This window comes from Syngnathus floridae, chromosome 19, assembly GCF_059516105.1.
Source record: "Syngnathus floridae isolate MCC-2025c chromosome 19, RoL_Sflo_1.0, whole genome shotgun sequence".
NCBI lineage: Eukaryota > Metazoa > Chordata > Actinopteri > Syngnathiformes > Syngnathidae > Syngnathus > Syngnathus floridae.
The window spans coordinates 6,672,324-6,700,317 of record NC_142431.1 but is presented as its reverse complement, the minus strand read 5'-3'; the positions used below and the strand labels follow the sequence as shown (position 1 = coordinate 6,700,317).

The 27,994-nt window shown below is 46.5% G+C and overlaps 1 long non-coding RNA gene across 1 annotated transcript; it reads right to left on the bottom strand.

Annotated features, from left to right (window-relative positions):
• Positions 1 to 27,994, bottom strand: LOC148381930 (uncharacterized). Its single transcript, XR_015854497.1, has 4 exons — positions 27,856 to 27,994; positions 26,945 to 26,988; positions 6,361 to 6,573; positions 1 to 612 (listed from the first exon to the last, which is right to left on the bottom strand). It is a non-coding gene; the product is annotated as an uncharacterized LOC148381930 (long non-coding RNA).

Sequence of the window (27,994 nt, the reverse complement as noted above, 5' to 3'; positions counted from 1 at the left end):
TACGATGCGAGTACCCAGTGTTGTATGTTGAGGAGCTGATGTGCGATATCACATTACACCACAAGATGGCGTGAGTGCGCCGACCTCTCTCACCGAACTTCCAACTTGTGCTTCATGTACTGCACAACACTGCATGTACTGCACAACACTGAGAACCAAAGGCAACACGAATGTCGTCACACACTTTTGAGTGTTTTTTTAACGGCATTAATGTAGTCCAAATTAGTCAAAACTAATTAAAACATACGTTTTATACTAACCTGGTTTGCATCAGTGTCATTGAAAAACATGTCCACAAGTGTGTGATGAAGATGTCAAAGGTCAGGGATTAGGGGTCAGAGTCAAAGGTAATTTTTCAAAATTATTTTTTGCACACAAAAAAAAGCCTTAATATACATGGTTATTAACTTAATTTAGTCATCACTAAAGTCATTTACCTTTGCATCTTCCATGGCCCGGTGGTGGTGGTCTTTTATTGACAAAAATATAAGCACACAGATTCCCATCCTCTCAGCCAGCAGAGACCTGCGATTTCAAGCCACCCCTTGTCCATACGTTTTAACAATCAAACGTTTGTCCATTTGGAGAAGACAGAAGCACAAGAGGCGCCACCTATGAAAAGAAAAACTTTTATTATCAAACCTAATGATGATGCTGTCCTCCCCTTGCCACATCGCACACACACGCCAAAGTCCACAACAGGAATGTGACATTCGTTCATCCGTCCTCATCCTGCCTGTCTTTTTATTATTCTATGCACCAAGAGGAGAGATTATTTTTTTGAGGAGAAAGGAAGGAAAAAAAGCCACGTGGAGGTGTTTCATAAATACTAAGCAGAATAAACATGTTTTCTTATCAGCAAGCCGCTTGGCTGATATATTTTACACGTCCTGCTGATGGAAGCCAGGGGATGAAGATGGAATTCCAAAGCAATTTTCAATTACACAAAAGCCCTCTCTTTGTGTGTATGTCAGTGTGAGCGTGCATGTGTGTTAGCTCTCTTTAAAAGCCAGCGCTCACGATTGGAATCCAATCTTAAGAGCGAACGCTGTATTCCAACTTTTGACAAGACTCTCCATCACATGTTGGATGGGAAGGACTGAATCGCATTTGACAACTTTATCAGCTCGCATATGAAGCCGAGCTGTTGTGATATTTACTATATTACGCCATGTTTTGTTGCTTTTGATTACACTCACCGAGCAAATAGTTTGGCACACCCGTCGGTCCGTCAACGATCATAGATGATTGGGATCGAAGCTGAGAAAGATTTGGTGAGCAACTTTGCCACCTTTCCCAAACTCCTATTTCAGGCCGATTTGACGGCATGCAGCCAGGAGATTAGACGTGTCAGGGCAGGCGTGGGCTCACATTGACATGACAGATCGGAGGCTCAAACCCTCTAAAGCCACTGCGGCTTACTGGGGGAAAGAAGACACCACCAACTCTCAGGGATTTTTCACCTGCTGCACCCAACAAAGCTTAATCCTCCCCTTTGACAAAAAAAAAGACCGCTTCAAACAAGATGCGTTCCTCGCGTTTCTTTTCATTCGTTCGAAATGGCACCGATGCCTTCACGAGGGGTCAGAGTTCAGCATGAGTGGGATGTTAACCTCAGTCACCCGTGCCCAATTGTGCACTGCCCTTAATGCACTTTAGCTTCGTCATTTTTTTTTTTTTACACACAAGTAGTACACACACACAAAAAAAGGAATCTTTTCTAAAGATCTTGCGGCTTCAAGAAAGACGCGAGCTTTAGCATTAGCCCTTAGCGAGGTTGGCGGCGTTCATCGATATTCTGCGCCTTGCCTCAGGGTGCCGCGAGTCCTTCGGCGGGCGGGAAAGTGTAAGGTTAAAATTGAGATTAGACTTTTTTTCTCTAATGAAGCTTATCTCCCCTCTGCTGACACCATCTCTTCACTCCCAAATGCACCCGCACACTTCTGCGCAGCCAAGAGAACCAAAGTCAGTGAGTTAAGCACTGCGTCATTGAAGTCGGAGGGGACTGAAATGAGCCACCGGCTTCACCACTTGATGAAAGTTGGGCTGACATGCCGACACGCTTCAAACTGCCGGGCCAGGCAAAAGTAACTCGAACTGGGTGAACGAGCCAAGCCAGCACTTTGAATCGGCCATTTTAGTTGGAGTCCAGTTCTATTTGTTTAGATTGGGCCTGAAAAGTCCATTGAAGTTGCCGTTTGTGCAAGCTGACGGGTGAGCATTTGTTGTTCCTCAGCTGAAGCCGACGCGATTGCATGCAGCTTCTGGCCCGTAACCTCCTGCTCCTTGTTATTGTATGGGCCCATTCGCCACTTTCTCAAAGCAGATAACTTGAGTTACGCTTTGGCGCCGTACTCGGGAAAAAAAAAATAAAGCGAATGAAGCATTTGGTGTGTGCGCTGGTGATAAAAAGCAATCATTTCTCTGCCTGAATGCTCCCTTTTTGAGGGGGGAAAAAAAATCTTCAAAAGCCAAAACAACTCATCTCTGCATCTCAGCTACGCCCCCTTCGAAGACTCGTTTGGCGAGTCATAACGGGTGCAGATCTGTGACGGGACGGCTGCTGAGCTCCCGCAGAGATAGAAGAGAGACGCCATTCGTGGCTGTCGACCTGGAAAAGTGGCGAGCACTTGATCGGCCAAAGGAAGCCCAGCTCAGGCCTTCAAGCTAGAAGCGTCCAGGCCAGAGTAGTCGATTACCGGCATGCGCTAACTCCCCTGCGTGGTCTGTAATGAGAATCATTTTTTAAGGAAACTCCCGGGGACCCAGGCGTCAAAGACGACATTGCGGTCCACCGTCAAGAAATGATTTATTCAGGACGGCGTCATTTAGGAGCACTCGGTTAATGCGTAACGATGAGCCTCCATTAAACTTTCACGAGCCGCCCCGTGTGTGACGCTCCAGTCAGCCGGGACCACCGCCTTCTCTCCCGGTAGAGAGACGGCCGCTGTCCCACATCGCACAAATGGAGCTCCTGTCGTTGAATATTTCAACCAATTGCAGGCCATTAGCATCTTTCTTTTGTTTAATATTGATGCTATGCTAATTCATCATTAATTGCCGGGTGAGAGTCCCCCGATGTCAGCGCAGTGCAGCTAAGTTCCTATGGCCAAAATCAAAATGGGCCTGAGGTGGGAATTCAAATGAGTTGAAACCTGAACCCTGGCTGTCGAACGCTAAGTTTGAAAACGTAAGCCCCTTGTTGGAAACACTAAAATTCTAAGGTAAAATAGAAAAATGTGGGGATGGACGTACGGTGCACACAACTTCATTCATGTGTCCGTTTTGATGAGTGTGTGTTTGTGCGTGTGCTTGCCCGAGTGTGACGTGTGGGTTGGCGGTAGAAGTGCGCCATGCATTATTAATCCACCCGCAGTGAAATTGCTGCTGCCGCGAAGCAGCCGCAAACCCAATCGCGCCTCTTACGTAAACTGCGGGCTAACGTGAGCTCTGGCTCGGCGGTGCCCGGAGGATGTTTCGGAAACAACGCCAATTCATGCGTTCTGTTGCTGAAACAAAAGTGAACATGGGATTGAAGCTCCATTTGAAGATTGTATTTTCTAATGAATATAGAGCAGTGCTTGAATAGCACCATTAACCCGCGTGAGTGAACGTTTTTTTGAACCATTTCCCTTCCACTGTCCCTTCGCGCTGTTGCCATGGTGAATATCAGTCGTGCGCCAGAATAAATATGTCTGCCGGCAGATTACAAAGACGGCTCTATTGCTTTGCACCGTTCTCACTGTACTTTATTCTTTCGACTCAACTTCCGATTTGTTTGCCACCTGCCTGCCAACGGGGGGAGAAATATATCACCGGCATCTGATAGCGAGGTGGCGAGTGCGCTCTCTCGTTTTAAGGTATGCGTGACTATTTTGTCTTTTTGCATTGTCGCTTGTCGCCGTCGTGCAGAGCAAGCTCCAAATAGGCTCGCCCGGCAGAGCGAAGGCCGGCATGGTTGGAAACAGATGATGCTGTCACGCCGCAAACAATCTGCATTCATCATGTCTTATCGGGACCAGCCTATGCCAACAGTAGTCGGGATGCTGGGGCGGAAGGACTCGGCGTTCTTGGAGGGGTCAAGGTCATGTCTTCTTCCTTTTTTTGATCGTCAAAGTAAGGCTGAACAATTAAGTCAATTCAAACGGATATTGCAATTTGTACAACGTAATTTCAAATCGGAAAGGCTAACCTCTAGCTAAGAGCAAATCTATTTATTGCTTGTGTTTGTTAAAAACAATTGCATGGGCAGAAGATCTTGAAAAAAATAATCGCACTTTAAATTGCAATCGTTGTATTGACGGGGGGGAAAATGCAATTAGATTATTTTTCAAATTTGTTTTTAAAAGAAGAGTTAGACTTTTAAATTGAGGTTTCAAGACGCTGATGTTCATAGTCCGGCTTCACCGCAAACTCCAGCGAGAGACAAAAAAGATGGGCAGAAGCGTTGTGGGAAATCAGACATTGAAAAGAAATCATCTCTGTGGCGCTTCCTTCAAATCAATTTTTCATTTCCCATCTCCCGCTTGTGCTGGAATTATAAATCCTACTGCATGTGGGCAAGTACGAGCCAGTCGAGGTTAATGCAAACGCAGCGCCGGCGTGAACAAAATGGCTGTGGCGCCTTGACTTGACCCGCAACATGCCTTTTGATTTGTCTGTACGGCGCTCGATCCCGCTGACCATACCGAGAATCCCCAGTCCACGCCCACTACTAATCTCTCGATCGTCCTCAGACGAGCTTCCATAGTAGAAGCCATACATTGCGCATTAATAATGACTGTGGGGCGCAGCATCCCCAATCCAACCCTTAATGCTGAGTGTCAAGCAGGGAGGCATCGGGTTCCATTTTATAGTCTTTTGGTATGACTCGGCCGGGGATCGAACCCACGACCTCCCAGTCTCAGGGCGGACACTCATACGATAAGGCCACTGAGTCGTCAAAATCCAAGTCGTCACAATCCAGATTCGCAGATCTATCGAAAAGATCCACACCATCGTTGCTGACTGATAGGCATGCCGCGCCGCTAATGCATATATAATCGTGACGACCATTACGAAATTTCCAATTACACACACCACACTCTCCCTCGGCGGGCGCGCTGTGCACTTTAATTTGATTCTGCTTAATTACTGTAAAAATTAGTTTAATTGTAGGCCGAGCGCTGGCCTTTCCTCGCTGCGAGGTGTTCCTATAGTAATTTGCACTGAAAACATGGCTGTGTCTGGATAAATTAAGAAAATGGCGTCAATGGAGATAACGTTGTCTGACGACAATTAAGAAGGCTATTAGCGCAGCGGAAAGCTCATCATAGACAACTTTTGCAAAAAATGTCCATCAACAGTAAAGCGGAATATGTTACAGCAATGAGTTCAAATCTGCAATACATAGTGACTGCATTAATATAAAGTTTTCAAAAATAATTTTGCACTCCAGATTTGCTGCCCTCTGTCATAGCACATTATTTTTCAGATAACGCATAGCTTGGAGGGATTCAAACAACTATGCGGATTATATACCATACACGCGCAAAAGTCGCTATCGTCTTCCTTTTTTCAATTTTCTTTCACGTATCATTCAGATAGACGCGGGGGCTATAGGCTTAACGTTTTTGCAAGTAGTACGTATATCCTGCCCTTGCCCATGGCTTGCCAACTGAAATGAGCAAGGGCTCACACAAAGCCAGGGCAAATCTACCCAAAGGGCTGCGCCGGAACTGACACCAACAAAAACTCGATTCAACCGATACTTTGCAGAGTGATAAAGCTTCACAGGCGCCGACTTCGAGTTGTTCAAAAGCTTCAAGCAAAAGATGATGATGTTCAACAAGCTGAAGTCGGCACGGGTAAAGCTTTATCGCTGCCCTCGTCGGAGCAGTCTTACGGCCATAAAGCTTCTCAAACTGGTGCTGAACAGCAGTCGGGGACAGAAAAACATCTTGCCGGGCGGCAATTTTGCAACGTGGCTTCAATATATTTGTTACGTCAGGTTTTAGAAGAATTGCTACAATCATTTGAGCGTGTGATTGTCTGATTGTATTTGGCATGACGTTAACGCCATGCTTGTAAAGTCAAGGCGCCGAGGCAAACCCCGGGGGCCCGCAGGAGCAACTTGAACTTGCACCTCGCAATATTTGCCAAATGAGATTAGAGGCATTTAATTAGACAGAAAGCCGCCCTAATAAAGCTATTAAATTAGTCACTGGTGCAGGGCGATGGCGGCTGCGTCGAGGAATCCCAGTAATTAACCCCCGCGTTACGGCACAACTTGTCATTTTAGCAGCGAGGCCCCGTGCTACGTGGACGTCGTGACCTTGTCCAAAGTGCTTAAAATCTCATTTTAGGAGCGAAGTGACTCACTTGCAAAGTCTTTTTTTCCTTTTCCTCCACTGTAAACAGCAGCACGGCGTTACGAGGTGTCATGCGGGAAGGAGCACCTTTGTGGAGCAGAAGGATTTGGAGTTCCATAATTTTGTATCAGACAGCCTCCCACACCTCCTGCAGCATCCCCGAGGAGTGCAAAGCCGACTTTGACGGGCTTGGCTCGTTCCTATTCATCCTGACAATGGTGGGCTGCAAGTCAGACAAAATCAATCAGTATGAGAATCTGATGGGGCATCACTACTTGTGTCACTTTGGATGACAAATGTAAACGCTTTGAGAGCCAGCATTTAAATCTATTTTACTTTCTTATGAATAAATCATATTTTTAATGCAATTATTCGAGCGGTCGTAATCTGTTTTAAATGGATGTCTGGATGGCGATTGAGTTATAATAAGCTTATTGTTTTGCTTCCTGAAATCGTTTGGTAGCGTTTTGTCATTGGCTGTTTCAAAGTTACAGTTAAAGGCCGATCGGTGGACACTTGACCCTCGACAGGCCTCGGTGAAAACGTTTTGAACATTGCGCCTTTGTTCCCGGGAATTGGATTTTAATCTTTGACCCACGCAGGCAGTGCAAAGCGGCAGACGAAAATTTGACTCAAACGAAAGTCGAAAAGAGACAGTTGAATAACATCTCCAGGCCGATTCAAATTTTTTATTTCAAAGTCAGGTTTTATTTGATGTATTTTTTTTCACTTCGATATTATTTGACCTCATGTAGCAACGATTAAGTTCTATGTAAATATTCTTTTTTTTTTTTTTTTTTAGGATGACAGCCGACAAGTTGCATATGAACACATCACGCATCACACGCATGCACTTAAAAGCCATAAAAGTTTTGCCTTTTTCCCATTTCTTAAAAAATGACAGCAACTTGACAATTGGCCCTGCTGTTTCATCTCGAAGGGCGTCTGCATTCAAAGCGCTGCACTCGCGAGCGACGTCGCAGCGAGGACGGCGCAGACATGAGACACCAGAGTCTTCAAGATTCAACATGAAGGTGCTGAGCGGGCGCTTGATGCCACGCGTTTGCTCTTTGACACCGCAGCCGGGTGGCTTCGGCTGTTGGAAAGTGACTGTGGCTCCCGCGGGAACGCTGCCGCCGACGCTACCTGAACGATCAGAGGCTAGCAAAGTTGTCTTTGGTGCGCGTCCTGCTTGCTGTTTGTTAAACGAGCCATATTAAAGAATTTTCCTGAGCGACTATAGCGAGACTGCATTTGAACACGCACAAAGTGTTTTGCTAGGAGAGCACGGCGGCGATTAAGACGTGGCGAGCGCACCTCATTAAGGTTGCCTCCATGCCATCCAACCTGCAACCCTCATAGCAATCATCCCTTCTCGTGACCCGCTTGGTGACCCGTCGCTTCGCCCGTAGCATGGCTGCCTCCTCATTAGCTGCAAACTGGCCAAATCTATCCGTAACACTTCTTTTCCTGCTCCACAGAACTGTAAAAGTCGCATTTTTCTCCTGCTTAAAACTGCTCATGGTTACTGCTTGTTTGTTTCAAATTTGCAAGCTTCAATCCCTCGGAAAGGCCTGGAGAGAGCGCACGTCTACGCTGCCTACCCACGCCGTGAGAAAAGCCTCGTTTGGTACAGAAATGAAAAAAAAAACGTCTGTCGAAAGATCTCTTGGGCTGATAGTGTCTAAATTGGCTGGTCCTGAACTCGCAGGAGGAGGACGGCCCGAGGTACAGTGAAATATATGGGTAGCAAACGCTCGTTAAGGCGGCGGGCTGGAGGAGGCAATCAGCACTACATATGTCTCATGTGAATATTTACGGTGGAAAAAACAGCTTGCACACTGTCGTAAATAATTACAAATGCAGCAGAAGTGCGTTCATTACATGTCCCTCACTCTCATATATATTTATGTTTGATAGATCTAGCTAGTTCTACACCAACTGTTCCTTTCCCCTTACTGCATGTATTTTTTTTTGTTCTAAAAGACTAAACAGAGATGCAAGCAGCGGCAAAACAGATGGCGTCGTCATACAGTTAATCTATTGGTGACCTGCGTTGGCTCAAAGTTTTCTGCCAGGCCGCAGACTAAATGACGCCAACTAGCTGGCTGTGATAACGTCGCCTCCGTTCAGTAATGAGCTCTTTTCTCTGCTGTAATTGTTCAAATTGATCCAAAATGTGTCTGGATGTTTGTTATTGGTAAAAAGGGCAATCAAGTCAACAGCAGTTCCATCACTCTGTCAGCCTTGGGGAGGCGCACTTTGACCTCACTTTGTCATCGGCACTGCCTAGTTGCCATTTCTGACTCTCAAGAGGTTAAAAAGGCTCGTCCTTTTATTGGATCTGGCCCTTGATCGGGCTCGTAACGACTTCAGGGAGCTTGTTAACGTGAGGAGACAGGAAGCGACTGACGGGAGACAAGGGGGTGAATGGAAAAATGTCGCTGCACCAATCATCAATCATGTACACCAGTGGTTCTTAACCTTGTTGGAGGTACCGAACCCCACTAGTTTCATATGCGCCTTCACCGAACTCCTCGTTAGTGAAAAATTATTTTTTTTAAATTCAAGACATAGATGTTTTTTACTCATGCACAAAATGAGCTGTGCATGAACATCACCTTGTTCAAAGAACAAAACCAACACAATGCATGAACTCGCAACAAATTACATACTGGCAAATCAGAAGCTACACGATAAAACAGGTTTGTTCGGACCTCCTCAGTGGGGGCTCTGTCGAACCCGTGAGACCGACTCACCGAACCCCTAGGGTTCGATCGAACCCAGGTTAAGAACCACTGATTTCCAACTGGTCAATCTAGTCACCTTTAATTTTGCTGTGTCTCCTCATAAAAAAGCTTCGGTCTGCGTAAAAAACAAAACAAAAACGTCTGTCCGCTGATGGAGTTTTATTTATTTTTTTTTTTTAATTTGTTGAAGTTCAATTGTGTCATGTGCAATGTTTACAAAGGCTGCCGGGGGCGAGGGCGTCCCAGCATTTCATGTCATACGAGATTTGCGGGAATAGCGATTTGCGATGAATGTGCAACTTGTGTACAGCGCTACACTTAGCACACAAGTGGCGGAGGAGGTCCCTTCTGATAATGTCACCAGTCGGGCTAAACCGTTCTGACAGGCTAACACGTTCACGCCGACACGTCGCGGCATATTTAATTTCTGCCTCCTCGCAATTTTTTTCCTCCCGTCCTCGGCAGCTTTTGTCACACGTGTGCAGGAAATTTAGGAGGAAGCCGGAGACATCATTTCCTTTTCTTTGTATGGCAGTCAACACTGCTGTAATTATAGCTGTGCGGTGTCGAGCCTTGTTGCTAGCGTGAAGAGAAAGTGCTTGTCAAGTGCAGAATGCATGCAAATTTAGGGCCTCACTTTTGCACAATACTCGGCCGGGGTAATATAGCGGAGGGAAGCTATGGTGCACGAGGAAAAATGGACCGGACTTTAATTATACTCCAAGATCTTCCCTGTCAGGCCTAGATCCAAGCGACCCGCTCTCTGGGGACCCCTCGCAACTCAGTGCAGAGGTCCACAGCTGGGCCAAGTCGTCGGCGAGCCTCCCTTAGGTCGACCCAGCTGCGGTTCTTCCCACACACCGCCGACCTCTCCAGAGATATGACGATAAACAAACGACCATCAGGAAGCGGCATATGGCTCGGGTCTACTGGGACGTACGATACAGAAACACAAGGCCCCCGCTGGAGCAGCGTGTCACTCTACAACTCTGAGAGTCTTTTTAGGAGATGCAACTAATTCCCGAGTTTGTGAATGTCGTTCAGCGAGTGCAAGCGTCACCTTGAAGAAACGACACAAGTCGGGAAAGACGAAAAGATAAAATGAAACGATGTCCTGGCAAACAAAACACTCGGTATTATAGGAGAATATTAAACAGTGATAAACATCATTCAAAATTTCAGAGGCAGTAAATTAAATGCAGTTATCGCATTCCAATTTTTTAGGAGAATGAGTCCAATGTGAGACCAGGTAGAATTATTGCAATCACTTTTACGCTGTCACCTTGACTCCATTTTTGGATGTTTAAAATGGTAGCTGGTTCCTCTCTCGAGCTGCCATCTGTTCTTGCATCAATCAATGAGTCTGAATGCGTTTACTTGACTCTCAGTGCCAGAGACCCCCGCCCGCTGCCGTCAGAGCGAACAAAGAGAATGCTTTATGCAACGGGCGAGGTGCAGAGGAGGACAGCGTACCGAGAACAAACAAAACCAGGCAACGTTGTGTCCGCGCTCTCTTCACGTTCAAAGAAGCACCGCTGCGCTACTGTACAGAGCCAAGCAAACCGAATTTCATCCGCTGTGAAAAATTTAGCGCCGCTGCGGCGTTATATCACCATCGGGGTTAATATCAAAGCTCCTCTGATGATTCTCTTTCTAGCTCTGACACCCTATGACGCAACCTCGCACGTTCTGTACCGTACTCCGCGGGTGCCTCGCGGGCGCGGAGGAAAGATGGCACAAGTTTCTGCGAGGATCCCTCCCCTCAGCCCCTCTTGTTATAAAAACAAGGTCTCTTTATCTGACTTTTGAGGCCATCGGTGTCAAAGTCATTTTTGTGCTGAGCCACATTGCAGTTTTGGTTGGAGTGCTGTCACTTGTATGAAATAGTCAGCGCTTGCTAGAAAATGACTGCAGCTCCTTCAATTATTTGGCAGGCTACCTGGCCAGTTTTTGTTTCATTTTGGAGGGACGCTCAGTCCTGGTGTGCTATATTTTCTTCACTATAACTGTCTCCGCTGTGTTCCAAGGTTTATTGATATGCCTGGAAATTGTTTTGTACCCTTGTCCTGACTGATCCATTTGAACAAGGCCCCTGCTCTTACTGACTCACACACACATTCATATTCCAGCAGTCAGTTAGTTGCCTGCTTTGCATAAACCAATAATGTAATGGAGAGAAAGCGCTTCCCTGATGAACAGCTTCATGAATAATTGAAAATAATACCTCATCGCAAACTTTTTACTCACTCCAATTACGTGTCTCGGAATAAAAGGACACACAAAATCATTGTAGCGTCCAAATTTAACCGAGTTGAATTAAATGAATCAATGCAAAATCCGCCTGTTTTTATCCATCCTGAGCCGTGATTGGTTGTGACCTGGCAACTGCGTGTGGCAAAATGGCCGCCCTCGTGAGATGGATAAAAACAAGTGAATTTTGCTTTTTAAAATCCATATTCCACAAACCCAATATTAATCAGAATGCCGTTTTTGACATGTAGGGGCGCCTACAACATATTATTGTACAAAAAAAAAAAAATTGGGTTCTCCTTTAATCTTCGATCTTGCAAATGAGTGCCAGTTCTCCATCCACATCTTTGCATAGCATCATTCATTTGTGGCCAAGCGCCTTTGCGAGCGTGCTGCGGGACGGTCTGCCGGGACCTAATGGAGGTCATTCCACAGAAGGGGACAGTACATCAGCCGGACATTAATCGGCTGGCTCACCTTCACCATTGTCCCCTGTGGGATGCGCCGGAAAGGATCGGAGGACGGGGGGTGGAAAAAGGCGGAGGGGAAAATCAGACGGTGAGCGATTAGGTTAATGAAAGAAGAGAAGGGAGCGAGGGGATGGGAGGAAGGTGGCGCCTAAAGGCAAATAAGTTTAGAGGAGAGACGTGGGATGGAGGCACTGATTGGCAGAGGAGAAATAAGAGTCCAGGAACGCTGTCACAATGTCTGAGAGGATGACTTAAAACCTTCCACTTTAACCAGCCTGCCTGCTTCCTGACGCTTCTATCAAGCGCGGGAAGGTCAATGAAAGCCAGACGCTATGGCACAAAAAGTCCATTTTACAGCTGTCTGGCTTTAGCGACTGTGATTTAAATGAAAAGCTCCTTTAAAGTGTCTTTTAAAAAGCGCCACAGAAATCTTGGACTTTGGCGCAAGGAGGCGGCGGCGGCGCAGCGAAAAAGTAGGACAAAAGGTGTTCATCGTGATTCACGCTAAGAACGATTGCACGTGTGAGCAAAGAACATTTAATAGAGCAAAAGCAACCATTTATAGATTTTTATCAAAACTAGAGGCGCAAACATTAATCGACAACTAAAAGGCTATCAACTGATTTGATCACAGTGAGAAATGAGTAATCGTATGCTTGATTTTTAATTTTCCAAAACCTCGGAATTTCTGCACATAACGAGAGCTGACATTTTGTATGTTTTAAGCTGACGGTTGACGCACGAGTTGGCTGAATATGGTTTGATAAATTGAGCTACTGATGCGTCATTTCACACACTCTTGACAATATGCTAGGCTGGGCTGAGAAAGGACACGTCAGATGCTTTTAATCGTTTTTGTTGGCATGCCAACCTGCTGGCGTGTGTGTTCTGCTGGAGATATTCATCGCCGCAGTGAGGCGTGGATGCGGTAGCGGGGCTCACGTCACGCCTGCCGACATTGTTTTTGGCTGTGAAAAAGTGCTGCATCTCCATGCAACACTTTCAATTAGTTTCGGAGCCTGTGTCAGTTTTTTTTCCCAGAGCAATAAAACTTTTCAGCAGTCAAGGCTACGCTGCACAGTTTACCCTTCTGACACTAAACAATGTTGTGTTAGGTATTAGCAGAGGGAAATTTCTCACAGGTGATTTCAACTTACTGCAAAAAACTAGGACATCATCCACTAAAAATGGTATCTACAAATTATCTTTGGGAACCGGGTAAGAGAAAAAAATATATACTGAAAATATATTACCGTGTTGGCCGGAATATAAAACGATGTTTTTTGCATTGAAATAAGAAAAAAGTGGGGGTCGTCTTATATTCAGGGTCTCGACATTATACCGATTTTCACTTGTGCGCAGCGGTAAGTTAAAGGTTGCTGGTATCGACTGAGTATGTTGCTGTGATCGTGTGCGTCATTGACACAAAGTGAGTATATACATTTCATTGTAACTACTGCCCACTGCAGTGCCGTTTGTCCGATCGCGGTTTGCTTCGTGTGCGCGCCATTTGATTGACAGCCAGGCGCACTCCTTTAAGTTTGCCTCGCATCGTACGAGTGGCGTTCACGCATGACTACAGCCGTTACGCAGCAGCACGGCGACTAACGATTGCCAGCAAATATATTTTGTTGTCTGGATGACTTACGTTTGGTGTGTTGCCGAGAGTATTTCATTTATGGTTATTTAGTATAGCGGAACCGTTACACGCAGTTAGTTATGTAATGTGTGCCGTCTACTAGTGTTGTGTGACGTCAGACGTTGAGCGTTGACTTACGTGCTGTATTTCTGTCTGTTGCAGAACCACACATGCACACACACACACACACACACACACACACACACACACACACACACACACACACACACACACACACACACACACACACACACACACACACACCATACGCTTCATACAATAATCACACACGCAAGAATCACATTCACACGCCCTAAGACTCACCCATGTACACTACACACACCTGCTCTCACTTCCTTACGACCAAACGTGTGGCTATATCCTTTTGCCAGTTGACCTGTACGCCCATATGAGCCACAGTGCCTGTTACTTTTTTGCCAATAATTCAGTAAAGCAATCAAAACTGAACCACGTCTTCCCTCCTGTGTTTTGACTGACACCCGAGGGCGAAAAGAGCATAACCATCCGAGCCAACCCCCTATACAGTCCTCAGGCTCCCCAACAATAGCAGTTTGCATTATTTTATTGCAATGTTTTTCTTTATTCAGATTTGTTTCAAGACTACAGTTACAGTTAGACTTCACTTTGATGGTTAATGCAGTTATTGCAATTTTGTTGTTTTATCACAATAGATTGGTTTATTTATATTTCAAAAAGGTGAGGGGGTCAGACAAAGCACGGCTCACCCAAGCCCCTTATGACGAAAAACACAAATGGACTTTGTTTTCCCTCGCTCGGACGCGGGTCACCGGGGCCTCCCTCTGGAGCCAGGCCTGGAGGCGGGGCTCGAAGGCGAGCGTCTGGTGGCCGGGCCTTCGCCCATGGGGCCCGGCCGGGCAGAGCCCGAAATGGAAACGTGGGTCCCCCTTCCCATGGGCTCACCACCAGTGGGAGGGGCTGAAGGGGTCGGGTGCAATGTGAGCTTGGCGGCAACCAAAGGCAGGGACCTTGGCGGTCTGATCCCCGGCTGCAGAAGCTGGCTCTTGGGACATGGAATGTCACCTCTCTGGCTGGAAAGGAGCCCGAGCTAGTGTGCGAGGCAGAAAAATTCCGACTAGATATAGTCGGACTAGCCTCCACGCACAGTTTGGGTTCCGGTACAAGCCCTCTCGAGAGGGGCTGGACTCTCTTCCACTCTGGAGTTGCCCACGGTGTGAGGCGTCGAGCAGGTGTGGGTATACTTATTGCCCCCCGGCTGGGCGCCTGCACATTGGGGTTCACCCCGGTGAACGAGAGGGTAGCCTCCCTCCGCCTTCGGGTGGGGGGACGGGTCCTGACTGTTGTTTGTGTCTATGCACCAAACGGCAGCTCAGAGTACCCACCCTTCTTGGGGTCCCTGGAGGAAGTGCTGGAGAGCGCTCCTTCTGGGGACTCCATCGTTCTACTGGGTGACTTCAATGCTCACATGGGCAATGACAGTGAGACCTGGAAGGGCGTGATTGGGAGGAACGGCCCCCCCGATCTGAACCCGAGCGGTGTTCTATTGTTGGACTTCTGTGCTCGTCACGGATTTTCAATAATGAACACCATGTTCAAGCATAAGGGTGTCCATGTGTGCACTTGGCACCAGGACACCCTAGGCCGCAGTTCGATGATCGACTTTGTAGTCGTGTCGTCGGATTTGCGGCCGCATGTTTTGGACACTCGGGTGAAGAGAGGGGCGGAGCTGTCAACTGATCACCACCTGGTGGTGGGTTGGCTCCGATGGTGGGGGAAGATGCCGGTGCGACCTGGCAGACCCAAACGCTCTGTGAGGGTCTGCTGGGAACGTCTGGCAGAATCTCCTGTCAGGAAGAGCTTCAACTCCCACCTCCGGCAGAGCTTTTCCCACGTCCCGGGGGAGGCGGGGGACATTGAGTCTGAGTGGACCATGTTCCGCGCCTCCATTGTTGAGGCGGCCGACCGGAGCTGTGGCCGTAAGGTCGTTGGTGCCTGTCGTGGCGGCAATCCCCGAACCCGCTGGTGGACACCGGCGGTAAGGGATGCCGTCAAGCTGAAGAAGGAGTCCTATCGGGCCGTTTTGGCCTGCGGGACTCCGGAGGCAGCTGACAGGTACCGGATGGCCAAGCGGAACGCGGCTTCGGCGGTTGCTGAGGCAAAAACCCGGGCGTGGGAGGAGTTTGGTGAGGCCATGGAGAATGACTTTCGGACGGCTTCGAGGAAATTCTGGTCCACCATCCGGCGTCTCAGGAGGGGGAAGCAGTGCAACGTCAACATTGTTTACAGTGGTGATGGCGTGCTGCTGACCTCGACTCGGGACGTCGTGAGTCGGTGGAGAGAATACTTCGAAGACCTCCTCAATTCCACCTACACGCCTTCCATTGAGGAAGCAGGGCCTGGAGACTCTGAGGCGGATTCTCCAATCTCTGGGGTCGAAGTCACAGAGGCAAGGCCCCGGGGGGTGGATGAGATCCGCCCGGAGTTCTTAAAGGCTCTGGATGTTGTGGGGCTGTCATGGCTGACACGCCTCTACAACGTTGCGTGGACATCGGGGACAGTGCCTCTGGATTGGCAGACTGGGGTGGTGGTTCCCCTCTTTAAGAAGGGGGACCGGAGGGTGTGTTCCAATTACAGGGGAATCACACTCCTCAGCCTCCCTGGTAAGGTCTATTCAGGGGTGCTGGAGAGGAGGGTCCGTCGGGAGGTCGAACCTCGGATTCAGGAGGAGCAGTGTGGCTTTCGTCCTCGCCGTGGAACACTGGACAAGCTCTACACCCTCGGCAGGATCCTCGAGGGTGCATGGGAGTTCGCCCAACCAGTCCACGTGTGTTTTGTGGACTTGGAGAAGGCGTTCGACCGTGTCCCTCGGGAGGTTCTGTGGAGGGTGCTTCGGGAGTACGGGGTGCCGAGCTAACTGATAAGGGCGGTTCGGTCCCTGTATCACCGATGCCAGAGTCTGGTCCGCATTTCCGGCAGTAAGTCGGATTCGGTCCCAGTGAGGGTTGGACTCCGCCAAGGCTGCGCTTTGTCACCGATTCTGTTCATAATTTTTATGGACAGAATTTCTAGGCGCAGCCGAGGCGTTTAGGGGGTCCGGTTTGGGGACCTCAGCATCGCGTCTCTGCTTTTTGCAGATGGCGTGGTGCTGTTGGCTTCTTCAGGCCGTGATCTCCAGCTCTCGCTGGAACGGTTCGCAGCCGAGTGTGAAGCGGTCGGGATGAGGGTCAGCACCTCCAAATCCGAGTCCATGGTCCTTGATCGGAAAAGGGTGGAATGCCCTCTCCGGATCGGGGATGAGATCCTGCCCCAAGTGGAGGAGTTCAAGTATCTTGGAGTCTTGTTCACGAGTGAGGGGAGGATGGAGCGTGAGATCGACAGGCGGATCGGTGCAGCGTCGGCAGTAATGCGGACCCTGTATCAGTCCGTTGTGGTGAAGAGAGAGCTGAGCCAAAAGGCAAAGCTCTCAATTTACCGGTCGATTTACGCTCCTACCCTCACCTATGGTCACGAGCTATGGGTCGTGACCGAAAGAACGAGATCTCGGATACAAGCGGCCGAAATGAGTTTTCTCCGCAGGATGTCCGGGCTCTCCCTTAGAGATAGGGTGAGAAGCTCGGTCATCCGGGAGAGACTCGGAGTAGAGTCGCTACTCCTCCACGTTGAGAGGAGCCAGATGAGGCGGCTCGGGCATCTTATCAGGATGCCTCCTGGACGCCTCCCTGGGGAGGTGTTCCGGGCATGTCCCACCGGTAGGAGACCCCGGGGACGACCCAGGACGCGCTAGAGAGACTATGTCTCTCAGCTGGCCTGGGAACGCCTTGGGATCCCCCGGGATGAGCTGGACGAAGTGGCTGGGGAGAGGGAAGTCTGGGAGTCCCTCCTAAAGCTGCTGCCCCCGCGACCCGACCCCGGATAAGCGGAAGAAGATGGATGGATATATTTCAAAAACCAGAAGCCATTCATTTATAAATGTGATTGCACTTTAGTTTACATATTTAAATGTTCAGATATTAAGATGTGATAGACAATTTTTGCATGATTTGAATGAGGCAAAATAACATGCTTTTTCTCTCAAATATATTGTTATAATCATTTGTTTCAGATGGAATCATTTTCTGTATAAAAACTCAATTTGGTGTTCAAAAAGTATTTTTTCAAACTTGAGTCTTGAAAAAGAGGGGGTCGTCTTATAATCAGGGTCGTCTTATATTCGGGCGAATACGGTACAGTCATTAAGTAAACCGGACTGTTAGCATGCCAAATGGATAAACCCAATTTTCATAAACACCCCACCGTTTTTAAAAACCAAAACTAACAAACGGGGCAGATTTTTTTTAGCCCTCTATGTTTTGCCACGTTGCATGAAGTCTATTTAATCTATACAGGCATCCCTGGTGCCACAAATTACAATTTCCACGCGGGTGGATTCAATAAAGATGAAATAATGATGAGGTTTAGGGCAGCGCTGTTTTATTGAAGTGCGATATTTTTTTTTCTACGTGAGGCCAATCATTTGGCGAGTGAGCGTAGATGTCTTTCAATGAGAGTTCAGCCTGCAGAAGTGAGGGAGATTATGATCGGAACGGCAAACAAAACTGGCCAATGTTACCTTTCCTGCTCAACAGTGAATCTAAAAAAGTATTATTAAAAAAAATAAAAATGATTTTACAGGACTTTAAAAGAGTTTAAAAAAGAGAGTAAAAACACATGTCTTACTCTTAAAGTTCAGAATTTGTGTTTCTGAACTGTGTCCCACTACGTATTTTTGAAAAAGGTCAATATTTTGTGCTCTAATACTCGTGGCCTGGATTGTGATTTTTGTTGACCTGTGCTGTCAACACAATAGAGCAATTTCTGGTGCTGCAGGTGTCCAATTATTCATCGAATCTGCTTGGTAGGTGCGCTGACCTACCCCACGGTCATGGATTGCAAAGATAACAAAAAAAAATCCTTTTGATCATTTCTTTACTGGTGTCACTCACATCGTGATTGGCTTGTCCACATCAGACATGCTGTTGATGTGAATTGAACACGGCTGATATGAAGTGGCCTTCTCGTCGCAGCTTCGAGCGCCACCTCCACGCACTTTATTTTCTGTTTTCTGACAACTGCTGAGACATTAGCCGTTTCCTTGACAACGTGGTTTTTGAATGCTATGATGTGTCTGCCATCCTCTGGGTGGGAGGGGTCAGGTCAGGCCAGGATGGCAACGTGATGCGAATTTATAAGTGGCCATTGTAAAGTATAGAGCAGCAATTTTACATGAAAAAAATGAACATCTACAGCAAAACCACTTATTTCGAGCCTTGGATGACAATGATTTTACCTCTGTGTTTAGGTCAGGTTTGAGCCTGAAGATATTTATTTTTGAAATATGAGACTATGGCGTGCACATACGGAGGACTCTTAACATAATAATGGCTGCCCAAGGGTCTGAAATAATTGATTTTACCCATGCAAGCGACAAGAACACCAGACTCCTTTAAGAAAAAAAAGTCCTTCTCGTGCCAATTACTCGCATCGACCGGACAGCGCACAATGATGAGAGAAAGATGCTTCTTTGGGGACTTTGAAGCCAGGCGAGTCTACTTTGGTATGAATGAAGGAGACGGGAGAGCGAGCGGAGGGTCAACAAACATACAGACGCCCCCCCCGCTGAGAGGAACCACGCTGGGAGAGCTGCTCCCCCCGCCCCCTGACAACACTGCATTGTTTGACGAGGAAGAGACAGGAGCTTATCATTATTGCCCTTGAAGACCTAGTTGCAAGGATCAATCTTTTACGTGGCAGGCCGTGTTCATATTTCACCCGGATGACAATAAAAGGTAATTAGCGTCAGGCCATACCCATTGGTCTCGCTTGTCTTCTAAATGATACAATCTATTCCGTCTGGCGTTGGAAGCTGCAATGTTATTTTAAGAGCAAAGGAGAAGCCGACCTCCAAAAGTGAACGGAGAACTGCGCTAGTATCGATCCGCCCAGCTGTATCCGAGATGCTAGTATGAAAAAAAAATTACATTGGGAGGAGAAAGTATTGAGTGTGATGTTAGGGTTATAATAAAAAAATAAAATAATATATAATAAAAAATAAATTTCCACATCGCCTTTGAGCAAATGACCTTGACATTATTTAAGTTTTGCTTTTCATTTCTCCCTTCAGGGATTTACTTTATTTCTCTTGATTTCTCATTATAAGTCATCAGCAATAGAAGATGGATAGGCTACACTAAAAACACCAGTTTCCGATCCAAAAGCGGAGAAAGCAGGGCCGTGACTAACAAATATTTTTTGTGCTTTTGTGAGCTCTCAAATGATAAAATAATATGCAGGGAATGCTAATCAATCAATATCAGTACATCGCCCCTCAAAAAATTTAAATTGGACCTGCAGTGTAAATCTAGTCTCATCCGACCCGGCATACGAGCTGTTGGACGCCTCAAGATGGAGGGCACTGTAGCCATCCCCGACCCTCTCACTGGGCGTGATGACACGTGACCTTTGGATCTTGTCATCATCGCCCAGGCCTTTTCGCGTAGAAAAAAAAAATCCCTTGCATCAACACGTACGACCTTTTTCATCATCCCCCTCATCTCGCCGTCCACGATAAGCCCGGAATGACAATTAGAGAGCGTAAGGGCGACCCAAAATGAGTGGAAATCAATGGGGCTGTCGAGCATCGTAATTATTTTTGCTAGTACGTTTTTAGGGTGATCAAATTGATGTACATGAATTCGATATGCATTTTTTTATTTACTGTGTTTACATCGTTAAATGAAGTTAACAGCTCAAAGTGTAATAAAAGTAGTTTGTATTTACCAGAAATGTGATTAGTCCATTTATCCTGCACACACACTGGCACATATCAAAATTTTCTCTCAAAATTTCTCCAAAGTTTGATTCCAATCAGTGTGTGATTCAATTTGTGATTCTTTTTTTTGACGCTCCATGTTGTGTCTGTTGAGAGCAAAATGAAAATTAGAAGACGTACAGCAAGTTGTTTTACTTTCAATACGCGTCCCTATCAGCAGGAGAAGAGAACATTATTGTCATAGTAAACAAATCACTTTATCTGAATTAGCTCTGCGAACAATGATCGAGCTGCGGGTGGGGGGGAAAAAGAAAAAACAATTCAGAGGTGACGAACGTGCCGCGGATGCACAATGGATCCCATTGTCTTCATTCAGGAGCTTTGCAAATTAATTTCCAGCACACTTTTGTGACGGGACCGTTTCATTAGAAGAAATGACAAAGGTGAGTGTGTACAGTGATGACCTGAGGTCGAAAGGGAATGACATCAGATTATTTTCTTTTCGGTACAAACAACCTCCAAAGTACAACGTGCCTGAAATGATCTGGTGGAAAAAAGCCCTCAAGGGTAAAACGATTGTCCTCACGCAAGAGGTCGGCAAATCTCAAGAGACTTAGTGTGCGACAAATTGTCAAAATTCAGGCCCCGTAGCCAGTAAGACTTAGCATCAAGAAATTTAGTCGGCATATCAATGACTATCCTTCATTAGTTTATTTCAGCTTACGCGGGTGTAGCAGACCTAATCAAGTGGCATTACGACAAAAATACCTCATTTAAAAGTGTTTGACACTTAAAGGTGTTTCATAACTTATGTTCTTGCCTTGAGATGAAAAATTTTAAAAGTGCTGACTAAATCAAACAGTATGAAGCTGAAATAATAAAACAAAACAAGTGCATTAATTGTCTCCATTATTGTGTGCTTTCATCGGGAAAAAACATCCCCTGATTAATTATTTCCGCGGCCCTCAACATATTTTTTATGCCTTTGTAATTTTATATAGCCTTCAAAAAGTAACCTGGCATTAACTCAACTTTATAGGACACCGTCTAACAATATAATCAGCGCTGTGGAATCAGACAGAAATTAGCCGTGATTTACAAACTGCAGATTGATGGCCTGCAGCAGCACTGAGGCACAAAGTGCAGAGAAGAGTCCAGTCTGGCTCTCGTGAGTATGCGAAGCCTCCCAGTGGCCACAACTCAAGCGGCTCTTTCTTGTCCTTATCACATGACGCACATGTCTCAGCTGTGCACCAGCGGGCTCAGGACCTGCGATGGGGAGCGCTCGCGATGCGTGGCGGCACCCGCTTACGAGCGCCTGCTTCCGGAGGGCGCGCGCATAAATTATGTCGGCGCAGCTCAGATGGCGCTGGAGATTCATTGGCACTGCGACCGTCAGAGGGCATGTGTCAAAACCGTGACAGGACATATAAAAGATGCTCGGGTTTGATTTGCACTGTCACAGAGGTCTGGATTGACAATTATTGCGGTTATGCTGACATGACAATTAAAAGTAAAAAAGGGGATTTTTTTGTTTTTTAAAAGTTGCCTGTACTGCTCTACAAAAAAATTACTCCAAACCAGTAGGTGGCAATGTCATTTGTAATTAAGTTAGCTAATCTGGCCATTATACCCAATTCTCATGTGGAAAATTCCCTCAAAGGAGTTGATTAAAAACCAAGCTAAGGAATTCCAAAATCCCCCAAATGGTTGCTACTTCCTGTTAAGTTTCACAACAAAGCCCAGGCTAATCTTACCTCCACCCCACCATACAACAATGTTGACCAAAGGATTTTGCATTTTCCCCGGTGATGTTATTCAATCACATTAGCCAAACAGTCCCATTAACCGCACCCTGCAGGTGTTGATAGCTCCCAGACAGGCCCTATTTATTTCATTCCATTGATCAAGCGTCGAGCGGCGCTAATGCAACATGTCACGTTTTGGCTGAATGACTTTGACAAAGCTGGCAGAACTGAAGTGATGCCATTTGACGGACGCCGACAAGCCCCCCCCCCCCACTATCCGCCGCCACGGCCCCTCATTGCAGAAGCATTAGCAGCCCATTAGCATTCTGTGACATTTCCCCATCCATCCGGAGGGGGAAAAAAAAAGCACCGGTGGCCCCCTGTAAACACAGCGCTGCGGCAAAGCGAAAAGAGAATAAGAGCGTAATGTAAAATGGCATTGTTCAGCTGGTCAGACACCAGGTGTGCATTCTAATGCAGAGCCTGAGGTCAAGCTCGCCACGGCTGAAACAGAGGACGAGGGGCTTTGGAGAAGGGGACGATAAGAGGGCGGACAAATGGGGCCGGGAGCCGGGTGATTCAGAGCGCTGGGGACTTTTAAAAGGCCACAAGCTACTAAAGGTTATCAGACGCGGCAACAATCTGAATTTTTTATGGGGGTGAGTTGGGATGGTGGTGAGTGGGGGAACCTTATTATCCACACATAAAGGAGGTGGGTCACGCGTGATAAAACGAGCACGTACAAAAGGCCACACTAGCAAAGTTTACGGGAGCACTGTGAAATCTCTTTAAGCGGCAACAATGTTTGCATTTTGCACGCAGCGCCTTTTTTCTCTCCACTTTGATAAATGCGCTCCACTTTACTTGGAGCTATTGCTATATAATGGAACAAATGCAGTAATGTGGCATTTACACGAACAAAAGATCAACACAAGAGGATTACATCCTTTGTGAAGGGCAAAATGTATGTATTAATTCCCAGCATGCACCCCGCAGACAGAAAAATAGGACCGCCAAGCATTCTTTACTTACTGTATTTGTGAACCTCAATCGTTACTCAAGTTAATTTTTTTGCAACTACACTATTTTACAAAACGGATTCGGTTGAAGTTGGGAAATTGTGTAAAATGTAAATAAAGTCAAAGTCAAAGTCTGCTTGATTGTCAATTTCTTCACATGCCAAGACACACAAAGAGATCGATATTACGTTCCCACTATCCCACGTTGACAAGACATAGTACACAATATACAAACAAGTAAACAACACAAAAAATAAAAACAAGAAGGCACAAACAATGGATAAATAAGAGTGATGAATAAATAATAAACAAATAATATAATAAATAAGAGGAGCAAAACTGGAGCAAGTGTGCATACAGCAGACAGTCAGAATATAGCGCAAAAGTACGGGACGCTACGCAGAAGGGGGGATCCTAACAGCCTGGAGTATGAAGCTGTTGGAGAGTCTGGTGGTGCGGGAGCGCAGGCTCCTGTACCTCTTCCCAGAGGGCAGAAGATCAAACAAAGAGTGAGCGGGGTGACTCACATCACTCACAATCGTGGTCGCCTTGCGGGTGAGATGGGAGGTGTAAATGTCCTTCAATGATTTAAAAATCCTTTTCAACCTGTATTCAATTGAATAGTACACTACAAAGACAACATATTTAAAGCTCACTCATAAACTTTATTTTATTTTTCAAATAATAATTAACATAGAATTTCATGGCTGCAACACGTGCAGTAGAAGTTGGGAAAGGGCATGTTTACCACTTCGTTACATCACCTTTCCTTTTAATAACACTCAATAAATGTTTTGGAAGAGAGGAGACTAATTCTCTTAGCTTCTCATGTGGAATTCTTTCCCATTGTTGCTTGATGAACCACTTCAGTTGTTCAACAGTCCAGGGTCTTCCCTGTCGTATTTAACGCTTCATAATGCGCCACACATTTTAAATGGGGTCAGGTCTGGACTGCAAGCGGGCCAGGGGAGAACCTGGACTCTTTTACTTCGAAGCCACGCTGTTATAACATGTGTAGAATGTGGCTTGGCATTATCTTGCTGAAATAAGCAGCGGCGTCCATGAAAAAGATGTCGCTTGGATGGCAGCATATGTTGCTCCAATATCTGTATATACTTTTCAGCATTTATGTTGCCTTCACAGAAATGTAAGTCACCCATGCCATGGGAACTAATGCACCCCCATACCATCACAGATGCTGGCTTTTGAACTTTGCGATGATAACAGTCCGGATGGTCCGCTTCCTCTTTGGTCTGGAGGACACGACGTCCAGTATTTCCAAAAACAATTTGAAAAGTGGACTCATCAGACCACAAAACACTTTTCCATTGTGCATCAGTCCATTTTACATGAGCTCGGGCCCAGAGAACCCGGCGGCGTTTCTGGATTTTGTCCATAAAGGGCTTTTGCTTTGGATGGTAGAGTTTTAACCCGCACTTACTGATGTAGTGACGAACTGTATTTACTGACAGTGGTTTTCTGAAGTTTTCCTGAGCCCATTTAGTGATATCCTTCACACACTCATGTCGGTTTTTAAGGCAGTGCTGTTTGAGGGATCGAAGGTCACGGTCATTCAGTCTTGGTTTCCGGCCGTGGCGCTTATGTGCAGTGATTTCACCAGATTCTCTGAACCTTTTGATGATATCATGGACCGTAGATGTTGAAATCCCTAAATTCCTTGCAATTTTGCTTTGAGAAACGCTGTTCCAGTGGCCAAGAAGCCCGCCATCACAGGTCCGAATGACTATAGACCTGTTGCACTGACATCTGTGGTCATGAAATCTTTCGAGTGGTTAGTGCTGAACCACCTGAAGGATGTCACGGGCCCCCTGCTGGACCCCCTCCAGTTTGCCTACCGGGCAAACAGGTCGGTGGATGATGCGGTCAACATGGGACTGCACTACATCCTGCAACACCTGAACATCCCAAGAACGTACGCCAGGATCCTGTTTGTGGACTTCAGCTCGGCGTGCTCGCGGTGCCTGCCTCCACCTGTCAGTGGATCACCAGCTTCCTGACCAACAGAAGACAGCGTGTGAGTCTGGGGAGCATCACATCTGACACCCGGACCACCAATACTGGAGCCCCTCAGGGGTGCGTCCTCTCCCCACTGCTTTTCTCCCTCTACACCAATGATTTCTCTGCAGGTGACTCTTCTGTGAAGCTCCTGAAGTATGCAGACGACACCACTCTCATCGGACTGATCCAGAACGGTGATGAGACTGCGTACAGACAGGAGGTGGAGCGGCTGGTCCACTGGTGCAGCCAAAACCACCTGGAGCTGAACCTGCTCAAGACCGTGGAGATGACAGTGGACCAGGCGAGGCCCTTCACCACTTTCACCCCTCACTATCCGCAGTAATACTCTTCTCTCAACAGACACCTTCAAGTTCCAGGGAACCACAATCTCTCGGGACCTGAAATGGACCGGCCACATGGACTCTGTCCGGAAGAAGGCCTAGCAGAGGCTGTACTTCCTGAGACAGCTCAAGAAGTTCAACCTGCCGCGGGAGCTGCTGAAGACCTTCTACACTGCCATCATCCAGTCTGTCCTCTGCACCTCCATCACTGTCTGGTTTGGATCGGCCTCCAAACAAGACAAGCACAGACTGCAACGGACAATAAGGACTGCAGAAAAGATAATTGGAATCAACCTCCCATCTATCTAAGACTTGTACCTGTCCAGGACCAGGAAACGTGCACGTAACATCTCAACAGACCCTTCTCACCCAGGTTGCAGCCTGTTTGAACTACTCCCCTCCGGACGGCGTTATAGAGCTCTGTACACTAAAACCAGCAGACACAGAGACAGCTTCTTCCCCCAGGCTGTCGCTCTGATGAACTCACACCACTCTTAGAGTCTCAGAGTCATTACTGTGCAATAACATCCTGCTCTCCACACCTTTTTTGTCTACACTGTTTGTACTATGTGTCCTCTCTGCATCCATTGCAGCCTGGTCATCCTAGAAGAGGGACCCTCCCCTCTGTGGTCTCTTCTCAAGGTTTCTCATTTCCCCTAGCTGGAGTTTTGAGTTTTTCCTTGCCCTCTTGGGAGTTTAAGATCAGGGGATGCTGGAGTTTTGAGTTTTTCCTTGCCCTCTTGGGAGTTTAAGATCAGGGGATGTTTGAGAATATCTTCCATTTTTCACATGTCCTGAGTGTTGTTGTTAGTCACCTAAATGTTGAACAGAGGCTGTGATTTACCGAAGTCAAATTCCTTGTTTGGCACGCTCAAACATGGCGAATAAAACTCTTGAAATAGGTGTTTGATGAGCTTTTCTCAGCTTTCTCAGTATTTTTTGCCACCTTTCCCAACTTCTACTGGACGTGTTGCAGCCATGAAGTTCTAAGTTAATTATTATTTGGAAAAAAACAATTAAGTTTATCAGTTTGAACACTAAATATGTTGTCTTTGTAGTGTATTCAATTGAACATGGGTTGAGAAGGATTTTCAAATCATTGTATTTTGTTTTTATTTACATTTTACACAATTTCCCAACTTCAACCAAATCCGTTTTGTACAATGATACTAGTTGGAGAGGTCAATACATAGTTCTGGGACTCTGCGTAAAGGGTTGAGAACCATTGGATAAATTCTAGAGTAGGTTTGTGGATGGTGAGGAGATATTCAATTTTGGCTCGCAATATTAACACTGTAAATTTGAATTAATATGCAACAGCAGCTTTGTACGGACGTGAGCACATTAAGTGACGTGAGTGACTGGAAACGGGCACCAGCGCACACTCCAAGTCACCTCAAGAGTTGCCTGAGGCTAACTGGATCAATGTTGACAAATGCAGCATCTCACAAAACAATAACTAGCATGAGTTGTTTCCTCAGGGCCAGGGGACTGGAATAAAAATTGAAGCGCTACACATTCCTCAATGACAAAAAAAGGTAACAACGCACCTTGTGGAAGTTCTGGTAGGAAGAGGCCTCGGGAATGAAGACACCTTGGGGTTGAGAAAAGGGCCCATTAGGTCTGCAGCAAGGTCCCAGAAATTTTCATTTGTGCTTGTCATATTTTTAATAAATATTTTGTTTTCTGTTGGCCACGGTAAGCCAAAGCCATGGCAGTGAACCATAGGAGGTGAGTTATTCAAGGTAGGCCGCCGCTGGGTTGTTGATGCAAATGTAGAATAAATTCTCGATATTTGATATTTATGTATAAGCATGAGCAGTTATGATATAATGCATGCGTAATTAGTGAGCATGAGAAGTGAGCGTAAACAAGCACTCGTTCAAGCCTGTGAGAAACGCAACTGGCGCCCCCCCCGAGAGCCAGATGCTGCTACGATTGATATCACCTTCGTGTCTACTGCAAGATTCGATTATCACGCTGGGATGGGGCTTGTTAATATTTACGAGGGCGGCGGAAGCGGTGCGAGTAAACCGGGTTCGGGTTGAGGTTATGACAGACGTCATCATCCATCATCACCAATGAGTGCCACCTCCATCCTTCTCCACATCATCATCATCGGTTGAAAGTCCGTTTTCCAGGCGCCGCTGGGTTGGACTACAACCCATGCTAAAATAATCCAGCACCCGCAGTGCAAAAAAAAAAAAAAAAAAACTCATCTTAGCATAATGTTAAAATACTTGCTGACGGCTTGAGTTGGACTTAAAGGGGGAGTTTGCCGCGCTAACTGTTAGCAAGTGTTGAAGGTAGCCTCAGTTCACTATTTCCTCCCCCACTTGAGTCTTTGACCCAAAAAACGGCCCTCATTCGCAAACATGGCAATTGATAATAAAATGTGATTGTGAAAGTGCGTAACCATTATAAAAAGTCACAGGGAACGAAGTCAACTGAATCTTCTCACCTTCCTTGGGCCCCTTTTTGTTTTCTGTTTTGAGCAATTGATTGCAATGCACCTTTGTCAGCTGCGCCTTCTTGCTCTGATTTTTTTTCCCACAGGCGCAGTTCCTATAATTCAAATTAGAAGAAACACTGGAAATCAT